General features: G+C 34.6%; 1 protein-coding gene across 1 annotated transcript in view; it reads right to left on the bottom strand.

Moving 5' to 3' along the window:
• Positions 1-2,002: 2,002 nt before the first annotated feature.
• The window catches only part of GPC5 (glypican 5), a 231,515-nt gene continuing 220,510 nt past the window's right edge, over positions 2,003-13,007 (bottom strand). Inside the window, exon 6 of the mRNA XM_085588453.1 lies at positions 2,003-13,007. This exon is cut by the window's right edge and continues 38,334 nt beyond it. The gene's annotated coding sequence lies outside the window, so the exon portion shown is untranslated.

The raw sequence follows: 13,007 nt of genomic DNA, 5'->3' as shown, positions 1-13,007 counted from the left end.
ATTTAAATGCAATTTAGATCCTGTTTTCAAAATAATAAAATTTGGGGTTTGAATTTCACTATGTTGCAAATTGAAAGTCTGTAGTAGGCAAGTCAGAATATATATGTAAGTTAATTCTGATAACTTGCACAGAAGAACATTGAAATTAAGCATCAAGGAGCAGTCTGGATGACCGGTGTTGATACTTCAATAAATGGTAGCCTACAATGCAAGGCCTGGGGAATTTGGACCAGCTAATGCTCTCCCCAGCATTTTGAAATTGGAATTGGTGGACCAAGGTAAGTATAGGTCTGTTAGTTCCACATCAATTTGATTAAAAAAAAAAAAACCAAACCAAAAAACAATGTACATCACATAAAAAAACCCCATCCAACACCAAACAAACCCAAGAAAAAAGTACATGTGATATGATCTACAAATACATAACCGATGGCAGTGAAATCATTGCAAATTTAACACAGCTCTTATATACATATGTCTTCTCAGACAAGAATGATACATATATGTATGTATTCTAATATCCACTCATGTTTATGTGTGCATGTATGATCATTTATAAGAGTGCATAATTATCACTCCAGGCAAAGAAAATTACTCATAAAATTAGATTTCCCTGGAATAAAGCACTCCAGTTTCAGAGGTATTTATTAACCAACCTACCTTCTATTTCAGCCTTGCATGGCATAATATTAAAAAGCTTACATTAAATCTTTTGTCATATTAAAATATCTGAATCATCTATTCAAACAAAAGAGTAGAATATTAAAATTTCTTATGCTGATATCTCAGTGAGGAAACTGGTTTAGCTGTCTATTGAGAGTCAGGCAAAAATTCTTATATGATAGTAAAATTGAGCTTTTTTTCTTCTTTGGGAGAGAAAGGTGTTTTGGACCTCTGTTTCCTTCCTTTGCCTATTTTCTTTCATTAAAAAAATAAGGTGCAAACATGACAAATCTACAGTTTCACCATTTGCTGCTAGAAAAACAAAACTTTAAGAGCTTTCTAGAAGCCAGACATTATTTACTTGCTAAAGAGTTAATACTGCAGCGGTTTTGGGAATTCCTTGCCCAGGACTAAGTGAAGTAGGAAGAGGAAATAAAGGATGTGCATTCAAGTGAAAACCTTCTTGATTATAATGAAGCACCTAGATAGTCTAGAGTTTGGCTAGAACTATGGGGAGTGTAGACAAAAAAGTGTGCTGAAATCATCACAAAATAAGGAGAAGGAGTATCAACTCTAGAGAAATAAATATATGCTGACTATCCAGCAGTGGCTCTCTGCGGCAAAGACTGTGCAGGAGGAAGACTCTCATTTCCCTCTCCTTAGGATTCCTCTAAATCCTAAATTAGATCTATATCCTCTTTCAGATAAATGCTGAGCTTGCTTGCTTCTCACCTTCAATATATGCCTTCCTGTAGTTTCATTCAAGTGCATACCAAATTTCTCTTTCATTTAGAACAAGTTTGACAAAAAAAGCTTCAGGGGGAAAAGTGCAGTCTAAGTAATTTATGTAGAGAACAACTGAGTGATCTTTGCCATCATATGTTTTCTCTCAGAGTAAGTTTTGGGTTCAGTTCATTTTTCTTTTTATAAAGTGAATATTTAGAAATCATAAAGCGTTGTTTCATATCTAGAATATGTGAATTAACTGAAGACAAATGTACTAATATGACATAGACCTGCAAATATGCAAATATGACAAAGACCTGCAAAAACCTGTACATTACAGAAGCTTCTTTTTTTTCCTGAAGAGCTCATGTAGAATATGGAATTTTTTTTCACAATGAACAAGTGATGAAACATCTTGTATAATGGATCAGCTTGCCTCAAAAGGAAATTGAAACATTTTTTAATAGAATTGAGAAACTGATCTGTGAAGGTCCTTTAAGAGAATACACTTACTTATAACAGCAGGACAGATAATATTTTCCATTTTCCCTTTACCACAAACAGCTATTTATAAAAGCAGAAAGGCTTGTTCATATTGTGTACATGCAGTTAGTTTTCTTTTTTTTTCTTTATTTTTAGAAAAAATGTAGATACAACTTTTACAATCTTTCATTAAATAATTGGCAAAACAATATATGACAAAGCAATATATCACATGGCACATTTTTCACAACTTCAAATTACTCTTAAATATCAATGAACTAATGTTTACTAATTACTTTGTATTCTGTGCAATTAATAATATATTCTGTGGGCAAAGAGATTTAATTATATAGTTAATTTTGAGATTTAACATGTAGTACGGAATTATTTTAGCATTCAAACATTTTGTTCATATTTGCAATTTAAAGCAGCATTCCCAGCATTATTTGACAAGATATTTGTTTTACAAACAAAAAAACCCAAACAATTATTTATTGCAACAACTGAGCTAAAAACGAGACAACTTCTATGCAAAATCTATATCTCTGGTTGCCATTTTATATGGTGTCATTGACAGACAGTGTGGGTTTTCTATTAATTAGCATCATTACAAAAGTGAAATTTGAAATAGCATTTGAAGGACTGATCTGTTTGGTGTTGTGTTCATCAGTACTCTGGGTCAAAGTAGAGACCCAAGTCTCTTAAGAATACCATATTTTGAAGAAACAGACAGGAGGTTCATTGAAGTGTTCTTCAATTTCAGATTTATAAAGAGGATAATTTAAATACTATTGACTGTATCAGTGTATTCTAATTTTTCTCCTCATAGCCTTATATGCAGAGCAATTTGGAAGATTTTCTTTGACAGACATTACTGTCAAAAGGTGATTTACAGCCAGTTTTGGCAATGTCAGTTCAGCTTTTGCATATTGTGAATGTTACCAAAAACAAAATAAAATTATACAGTTTGCTGCAGATTTCTGTATCTAAAATATTGCAATTATACAAAATCAACATAGTAGTTTCTCAAAAATTATATCAATAAAAAAGAGAGCTAAAATTATACATTCAGAAAAATTCATATTACAGTATTTTGTCACCATCAAACCATCAGATAAGAACTCAAACCCGCAAGTCTTGCTGAAAATATTTTTTCCTTTTTAAAGGCACCAAAACTTTTGTCTATGTATTTAAAACAAAATTAAAGGCATTAAAAATGAATGTACAATTTTTCATTCTTTACACATAAAGAAACCCAAAACATTATTTTCTTCCTCCCCTTTATTTTTTGTTTGTGTTTTTGTTTGTTTGTGGTGGTTTTGATTTGTTTTGTTCTGTTCTGTTCTTTTGTAAAGGGGTGGTAGAAAGCTCAGTAAAACGATGAGGAGAAAAAACATCACAGATCCATAAAAATGAGACATTTAGTAAATTATCCATACTTGTGGACAATTTCTTTATTATACTGGGTGTGGACAAAGACTAAGAGGTGGTCATGCAATAACAAATATAAATTCTCAAAGGAAGTATCATTAAGTAAATGGTCAAGATCACTGTGCTACAAGGACATACAAATCTTCATTGGCAGCTTAGGAACATTTTCCAGTACTGTTTATTGGAAAAGGGAATATGCACTTTCAATACACAGAATGTGAAAGAATTTTCAAAACCTCTACATTTTTTAAGGAAGCTTTTAATTTTTCTTGAAAAGAATATAAGCAAATGCTCAAAAATTAATAGTGGTATTGCAGACTATTAATTTGCCAGTTCCTTTATTGGTAAAAGTGAAAAATCAGCCCAATTAAGCACTGCAATATTTATGTTAAGTAATGTAATATTTTATTCACTGCACATTGTGCTCTACCCTTTTATCCACTAATTATTCCCTTTTTACATTTCAATAAGTATAGGATTTTTTAATAATGCAAATTTAACCTCAATTATTTCCCTATAAGGCAAACAGTTACACCTTTCAACTAGGCACTACTTAACCATGTCATTGCCATTTGATTTTAGGTTTACCTGACTGAGGACTCTCAGATACCCTGGGGTTTACAGTGAGTGTTGCTGGAACTGTCTCAGTTTAGAGAAACCAAGATTGATAATTTAAAAGTATCACCCTCTTCATATAGCTTTTGTGATTTTTACCAGATTCTTAAAAACTTCCAGAAAGTCCATAAATCTGATGGATTTGAAACCATTCAAGTCCACAGGAAAAAACTAACATCACTGACCTCAAATCAAACTCTGAATAAGAACAGCATGACCTTTTCCCAAAGTGCTGCTTCTAAAGTCAGCAATGTAAAAAATTCTTTTAAAAAATTAATTTAAACTATTATGCAAGCATATAACTATTATAATTACATTATTTTCTTTAAAAAATCTTACAGGAAAATAAAGAGAGTTTTTTTATAGCATCTCTTTAACCAATGCTTTCACCTTACTGAGTTTCAGTATGCTACACTTTGTTAACAGGCAGCTAGATCTTTTCCCTGTCATAGAAAATCAATAGAAAATGTGTCATCGATTTCAGGTAGAAGTGAGAAATAGCAGGGAGTCAAGTAATAAAAGGGCAGAAAAGAGATTTAAACACATTTGTTTTATTGATTATTTTTGCCTATATCTTCAAACCCATAAACAACTTGATTATAAAAGAAGGGGCCCTCAATTTCTCCTTGTGTTGGACAGAAAAACAAAGACTGCATGGAAAAAACTGCATGAGGCAATTACGAAAGGGAAAGTGAGGTGAAATTTTGAGAGAACTCTCAGGTGCATTTGAGAAATGACTATCAGTAAGTTAGTGAAAGCAACTCATGAGAAGATATATTTTCTTTATCAGCATTGCCTAACATAAATCTCTTCTGCATGAAGAATTACTGATAATATCATAGTATTTCAGTATTTCAGTATATTTAGTAATCTTAATATTAAGGAACATAACCAACTTCTTTACATAAGCTTGGATCAGTCAAAATAAATGGTTGAAGAGACACATTTTTCCAGAGTAATGTATACCTAATTTCAAGGCTTTGCCATAAAATAAAGGATTCTGTATCACAAAATGAGCTGCTAAATTTAGTGGACAAGAAAATTGCTCTGGTTTTGCTTAGAAAGGTAAGCAAAGAAATCAAACATGTCCTTAATGGCAAAAGTTGGGGTTGAAAACCTTATAATTCATACACACTTGCTGTTGTGGTGCCCAGTCACCAGTCCTGAGCTCAGCCACAATTGTACAGCTGTGTCTGCTTATGTCTGAACTAAGTCTATCCTGAACAAATGACACTAGGAAGTGTGAGAATGCAGGAGAGATTTTAAATCCACAATGTGCCATAGGAATATCTAGTCTTTCCCTGTGCTCCACAAATGGCACATAGCAAAACCTTAAGCAATAAAGACCAGAACTTCCAAAATATATGCACAGGAAGATACTCTGAATAATCCCCCTCTGGACGGTTCTCCTCAATAACGGAGACAACAGGCACTATTGCTCCACTTGTTTGCTACATTCTCACCTGCTACACCCCATGTAACCTTGCTTCCATTGTGCCATGATGTTGATACATGGTAGGGACCAGAAAAGCAAAAGTGACGTATTCCACTTGGCATGGCTGAGGGAATAAATAAGGTAGGTTTATGTTCCCATAGATTCTGAGGCTACCTGAAGGCAGCTCACTCCAGTGCTAACTTGAGCAGTGACTTCAGATTTACAGCACCCAGTGATAATTCTCCACTGTTGTAGCTGCTAGAAATTCCCTAAGCACAGCCAGATATTGCCTATATACATTCCTTTTCTGAGAAAATCAGAGGGACAAGCTGATATGAAACAGCATCACAAAATCACTAACCTGGCCCTAAGCCAAAACACAACTATTATAATTTCAGCAGTGCTTCCAGTCATTGTGTGCTCTTGTGTTACTTCACATGACTTTTGCAAAAAATTTCATCAGCCTGCCTTCATGCAACACATTTCTAGTCCCCTATCTGAACAGCTCTAAGAGTGCCAGCACAGAAATACACTCAATGTCACATGTCAGAGGAAAGAATGAAGCCTGGTGTTGTGCACACATGATGCGCACCTGTGGTGCATGATGAGCATAATTTTGTGACATAGGCTGAACAATGAGGCAATTACAACAGCCATCCTCCATTCCACAATCACCACTTCAGAAAACATTTTGTATACACAGTCATGCTGTTTGGGAAAGAACTTGCTCTCAGAAGAGATAAGAGCTGATTGATTGAATTCTCTACTGAGACTATTTTAACCAAGCATGCTTTATTACAGCTTACTGCACTTCAGTTCGTGTTTATGAGCATGCAGTGCTGAACACGCCTTGATAGACAATGATGATGTCTCTGCTTGACATGACTGTTATGATACTGTGACTTTATTTGCACATAAAAATTATTCCATTAAATTTTTTGGAGCATATTCAATTCTGAAGCAACTCAAATGGTTTCAGTAAGCAGAGACAAAATAGAGAGTTTTGCAGTCTAGTGTGATGTTAGTACAAAATTAAGTAAAAAACCTTGAAAATGGGTTGTTTTCAAGTGCTAAAATAATCTACTTGTAAAATGTAACTTGAATTTAAACTTATCTTAATTAGCAACTTCACTTTCAGTTAATTATATTTAAATCCACTTAATAGTCTGTAATAAATGTTATATTTGTAATGGATAGACTCAGCACATTAAAACAATAATTTTTTTATTAGTGCGATGAGGCCAATTTAAAAGAAAATTAATCTATGGATGGAATAAGGATTGAATTTCAATAGTCTAATATCTCAGACAAAATACACTCTTACCAAGGGCACCTCTATCAGTATGCAGCATATTATTCTACAGTACAAAGTACACTGACTTGGAGAGTCTTGTATTCTATTACTCTGGTCCCCAAACACTTGATTTGGCTTTCTATAGAATAATAACTGTCTACATTAATTGATATAAAATATAAATTAATGTAGACAGTTATTATAAGACAATACTGAAATCGCCAACCTGAGGAGTTCTTTTTGGAAACAATGGTTTTTCATTTCAAAAAGTTCCACTAGAATATGACAGCCATCTCTGGGCCTCCACATAATTCATGCCTACACTTTCAAGTAAAGCTTGTGTTTTCTATTATATCTGCAGTACAATGAACCCGAAGTTGCAATTTTGTAAGCAAAGACATTTTTAGTCTGATTTTTATGAAGGAATTAATACATTCCTTTTTTTTGGCAGATTTCCAGTCTGGAAAAATGCAAAAAATAATTCAATTCATCATTCTTGCTAATTCATGAATTCTCTCAGTAACGAGAGATTGCAAAGTTAAATAAACATTCCACATAGAAGAATCTGAATTTTTGCTACCTAGCTCTTCTCTGGAGCTAGCAGTCAGGTATTCCACCTGCTCTTAGAGTTTGTAAATAAAATTATGTTGTACTATAAATAAAATTATATATTATAAACCTTACTTAAATGTTACTGTTGCACAATCAAACAGAATTAAGGCTGCCATACTTTTCTTACTGATGAATTCTAGCCCACATTTGGTTAAGTATTTTATTTTCAAAATAAATATTACATTCATTCAGAACAAATTGGGAGCACATTGCTTGTATGAAAGAGATTATATGGGCTATTTTTATCCTAAATCACAATTTAAGTGAAGAATTCCTCCAGAACAGTGAAAATGTTGAGACTTTTTTTTTTTTCATCTTATGGCTTCAAACGCACATTTTTTCTAAGAATGCTTAAGCCTAATGCTCATGTTTAAGTATTTGGGGTGGAAGGGAAGGTACCTATATATTTTACATGTGAATCTCATCCTCCATACATTAGCATACAAACACAAATATGTATTAAGTTAGAAAAAGCATGATTCTTGTTTCTTATTGATTAACATATTCCAGGGAGGAGCTGTACAGCAATCATTTCTGATTCTGTCATTTAAATTAGTTAAAACTAACCAAGACTTTCTTGTTTCAAATGCTAATTTATTTAATGGTAAAGACTATATTATTGCTTGTTATATGCATACAAAATACTAACTAATTCCACCCTAGTCATTCTCTTTTCCATTCTTTTCTTTTAATCTTACTCATAGGTAAAGCCACCACATAGCCCACGTAATGCAATTTATCTATTCACAATAAATAGAAGTTTTACATAATTCATCTTAATTCCCATACAAATAGAGGAATAGAGGAAATTGGGACTCATTTTGAGTTCTCTCCTCTTATATTTAGCCACCTTAGTAAATAAAACATGACTACTGTTAGGGCATTGGACAACTACAAATTATCCCAAACTGATTTTATTTTTAAATTAAATTTTAATTTAATTTAATTTGTAGAGTCACATAATCACAGTTCTCCAAGAACTATCCAAATATTGTTTTGACATGCTTCCTTAGTAGTACTTACTTGGTCATTTAAAATGGGGTTGCTATAAATATTTCCATTACAGCCAATACATAAGTGTTAGGAAGAGATCAAATTACAGAGTAAAATGTTCTACCAGTTCATCACTGGGGTTTCTGCCATTTTTCTGACTTTTTTTTTCTTTGTACTTACAGTCTTTAAAGTATCAACAAGAGACACATTTCTTTCTATGCAGAACACCTACTCTATATTATAGAGAGAATATATTACTTGGATAGCAGAAAGAGAGCTAGAACATGTTCCTCCAGAATTCACTTTAAACCAGATCTTTTATGGTAGATTATCACCAGTTCTTTTCCTTATTTGATGTGTTTATGCTGTGTTCAATTAGTAACTGTTGCAGTTTGTAGGTGCTGATAAATTACAGATCACTTTTATTACTGAAGAACATAACTGAAAAAATCAATTACAAATAATCACAAGCTTTAGTTACATGTCAGACACCTTCTTATAGAAGGCAAAGTCCTTTTTTTTTCACCACTTTTACTCACATACAATTCATGTGGGTATTTTGAGGTCTCTTTCTGAATTGTGGTATTTTTGCTATAGGAAAAGGCATTGTAATTTCTGCAAAATCAAAGACCATCTCTACATGAAAAAGAAAAGATGAGCAGTAGTTACTGTGGCTCTCTCCTGAAGAGGAGATGGAGGCACCAATATTCTAACCAGATCCCATGACTTGGGAGATTTTTTGGTTAGGGCCAAGTTTAGTGCAGCTCCTTGCAGTCCCTCTGCAAGGTTTCTCAGCCTATGGAAACACACCTTTTCCTTACCACAGGCACCAATTATACTGCCAGCAGTAACCTGGATCTTATCGAGACCATCTACAGAGCTCTGGAGTGGAAAGATGTGGGCCAAGGTGTTGCTCTCCTTAAACTTCTCATTGAGGCAGGAAAGGCTTAAACAGAGATGGACTAAAGCCCCTGGTCAGCACCCAACTATGCAGTCATGTGGCAAGCAGAGCTCTGGCTTTTGTGACTATGGCACCATTTTTGAAGAAGTGTAACTGAGCAGGTATGGGTGGGATCAAAAGGAATGAAAAAGCGAAGAAGGGTGTTTTAACCTCATCTCAAGGTGCATCAAATACAGCTCAACCAGACAGTCAGAAGAGGTGGTTATGTCTCTCTATTCAACTTCGGTGCAGCATCTGGAGTTCTGGGCCCCACAACTTAAGGCCAGGTCCTTGGATGTGTCCAGAGCAGAGCAGCAAAGCTGCTGAAAGGGCTCGAAGACATGTCTCATGAAGACCAGCTCCAGACTTGCCTAGTTTGGAGAAAAAAAAAGGCTGAGAGATGATCTCATTGCTTCTTGAGGACAGAAAGTAGAGAGGGAGGTGCTCATCTCTTCTCGCTGGGATCCAGTGATAGTCATAGGCAACAAGAGGATGTGTGGGAATAGTCAAAGTTGCCTGGTTCAGATAGCTGAAGAAAGTCTCACAGTCACAATCCTTGATACTCAGGGATCACTTTTAACAACCAAGATATCTGCTAGAAGGACAATATGACGGAGTGGAAGAATCCAGGAAGCTTTTGGAATGCATGTAAGACAAATTATTGATGCAGGAAACCAATTAACTGAATGAGGGATATGTTTTGCTGGGTCTGATAATCATAAACAAGGAAAACTTTATTCAAGTGGTCAAGATAAAAGGGCAAGTTTGTCCGTGCCAACCATGAGGCCATGGAATTTAGGTTCCTGAGATCAATAAGCAAAGCAAAACAGCAGAATTTAAAATCTGGATATCAAAAGAGAAGCTTGTAGCCCCTTCAGGGGACTGTTTGATAGAATCATTGGAGAAACTGTCCCAGAAAGAAAGAAGGGAAGAGATTGCTAATCTTCAAGGACACCTTATTAGAGTACAAATCCCGTTCATTTTAATGTGTAGAGTAGTAGAATAATACTTCACATTTATTTGGTACTTGTAAGACTACACCTAGACTGCTGCACCCAGTCTTCTACTCCCCAGAACTGGCAGGACATGAATGTACTGGCTCAGCAGTCAGTTGTCCCTGGCCACCAGCATGGACAGGGAATTGGATTACATGACACTCCAGGGGAGACCAGCTCAGAGAAAGGAAGGCCCAGGAAAGGAAACCTTACTGTTTACAGCTACCTGATCAGAGGATTCAGAAGCAATGCAACCAGCCTCTTCTACAAGGTGCCTGCAGAGGCTATGGACAAAAGTTGAAACACACCAAGTTTTTATTAGATATAAAGTATTAAAATTGCTGCAAAGATGTTTAAGTACTGGCTTAGATTGCATGGAGAACTTGTGGTATCTCTGTCCTTGCAAGTACTCAAGACTCTACTAGATATTTACTCTGAGCTATGAGGTCTAACGAAACCTGCTGTGAGAAGGCAGCTGAATAAATTGACCCCTCGAGAACCCTGCCAACCCAAGTTATGGTTATGTTTTTCAATGTCTTTATGAATACATGCCTTGAAGACAGCATGGGAGTAAAAGATGAAGGATTGTTCATGTTATAAAGTTACTCAGAGTAATAAAGTCAAGGCTCAGGTGCGACAACCTGTGGAAGAACCTTATGAGTGGTTTGCCAATAAAATAACTCATGGAATTTAATACAAACAAATATAAATTCTTTCATAATGTGGAAGAAATGAATTCTAACAATATCTAGGACAAAAGAATTTGATATGATCATTACTAGTTAAGGACACTGGGCTCATGGCAGATATTTCCACCAAAACACCAAACCAAAAAATAGAATATCTCAGAAATAAAAATTGCTAGAAATTATTAAGAATATTTATAAAAAAGAAAAATCACTAAGAATTTTAGAGAACATTGTTCACTGCATCAAAATTCACAAGTTACACTCACATTTAGACCTGTGTGCAGTTTATCTCATTCTTATCTGAAAAAAAAGAGAACCACTGAAACAACAAAAGATATTTGATGACAAGTAAGAAAACAATTCTGTACTATGAGCAATTGATTAAAAGGGCATTTTTTATAAAAAAAACCTATAATGTCAGGGGAGATGATACTATAGAGATTCCAAATGTGACTGGTTTAGATATGATGGATTGGAACAGACTATTCTTCATCTTTTCAAAAGGAAGAAACAAAAACATCAAATAAGGTCAAATGAAGCCAGTTATGTAACAAGGAAAAGGGGAACTTTGTGGAATGAGGCACAGAATTGTAAACCTAATTGATATACAGTGCTGTCAATGCTACGTGGATTTTGCAGGAAAAATACAACCAGTTAGCAGAATCTAATGGTTATTGAATATGTAAAAATTACCCTGCCACTGAATGTATTAAGGAAATGCTCTTCATTAGGCATTTGTTTTAGGTAATATTGGAGATGGGGATATGGGATTTCACAAATCTTCTAGTCTGACCTGGGATAGTCATATTGAGTTTTGTGGGACAGTTCATCTGCATGTCATAATTATAGAACCACAGAACAGTTTGAATTGGAAAGGACCTCAAAGATCATCTTGTTCCAACTCCCCTGCCATGGTCAGGGACACCTTACACCACACCACGTTGCTCAGGGCCTCATTAAGCTTGGCCTTGAAAACCTCCAGAGATGGGGCATCCACAGGTTCTTTGAGAAGCATTTCAATGCCTCACCACCCTTACAGTAAAGAATTTCTTCAATTCACAATTACAACCTAAACCTACCCTCTTTCAGTTTAAGTTGATCCCAGCTTGTAAAAAGAGTCCTTTTCCAGATTTTCTGTAGCTCCCCTATAGGTACTGGAAAGCTTAAACCTCCTCTAAGGTGCATTTGACCCATATGCCACAAGACAATCAAATAATATATAAAAAAGGAAAGCACACCAGTCAAAAGCAATTACTGTATTTATTTTTCTTTTTTTTATTGCTACATAGTGAATAAGAAGGGAAAATTTCAGATATGTGCTTTGTGCTGGATCACCAAGGGATGTTTATGACATCACTGTAATTTAAAATAAAGCACTGTGGTACTCTGGTTTGATTTACTTTTAAAAACCCTACTTATTTTACAACTAAAAATTCCCCATAGTTTTAACATGGCAAGGAATAATTTTCCTGTAATACATGCAAGGATAAATAAGAGCTGACAGATGGTATAATATACAATAGAAGTTTCTATTAGGTTTATAACACGTATAACACAAACATGGTCCTTATGCTCATATATTCCCAAAGGCCTTGGTCTAGGTCTTAGTGAAATCAACAATACTATTTCCATTAAATCTGCTGCATAGCATAAGAAATTCAACTGTTTTCAAGTAATTTTATATTTTTAATTAAAAAATCAACAAAAAATTTATCACTTGTCTAGAGTATTGAGATGCATTGATTTCAATAATTTATGATCCCTCTGTGTTTATGTACTGCAGGCTGACACCACACAATTAAGCTAACTATATACATAGTTAAGAAAGCAAGAATATAGAAAAGAAATGTAGTGATATCAAAAGAAAATGGTGTTCTTCTTTTAGTTTGACTCTTTGGGCATGCATTCACTCCATGATGCTCAGAGGAAACTCAAAGCTGTGGATCAATAAAAGAACAAAGAAATTAGGTAAAGTCAACCATGGCAAAAATAATAAAGAAGACAAAAAGAAGATATAGTTTTAGTTTTTGATAAATGCTCTAGCTCTAACAATATCAATTGCCTAGAGAATTTAATCTATTAGTACCACAGATTCTATTCTTTTGAGGTTCTGTTCTAGCTAGTTAACAGT

This window comes from Lonchura striata, chromosome 1 (assembly GCF_050655825.1).
Source record: "Lonchura striata isolate lonStrDom1 chromosome 1, ASM5065582v1, whole genome shotgun sequence".
NCBI classification, from domain to species: Eukaryota; Metazoa; Chordata; class Aves; order Passeriformes; family Estrildidae; genus Lonchura; species Lonchura striata.
The sequence above is the reverse complement of the archived record's forward strand: the minus strand, read 5'-3'. Positions and strand labels throughout refer to the sequence as shown.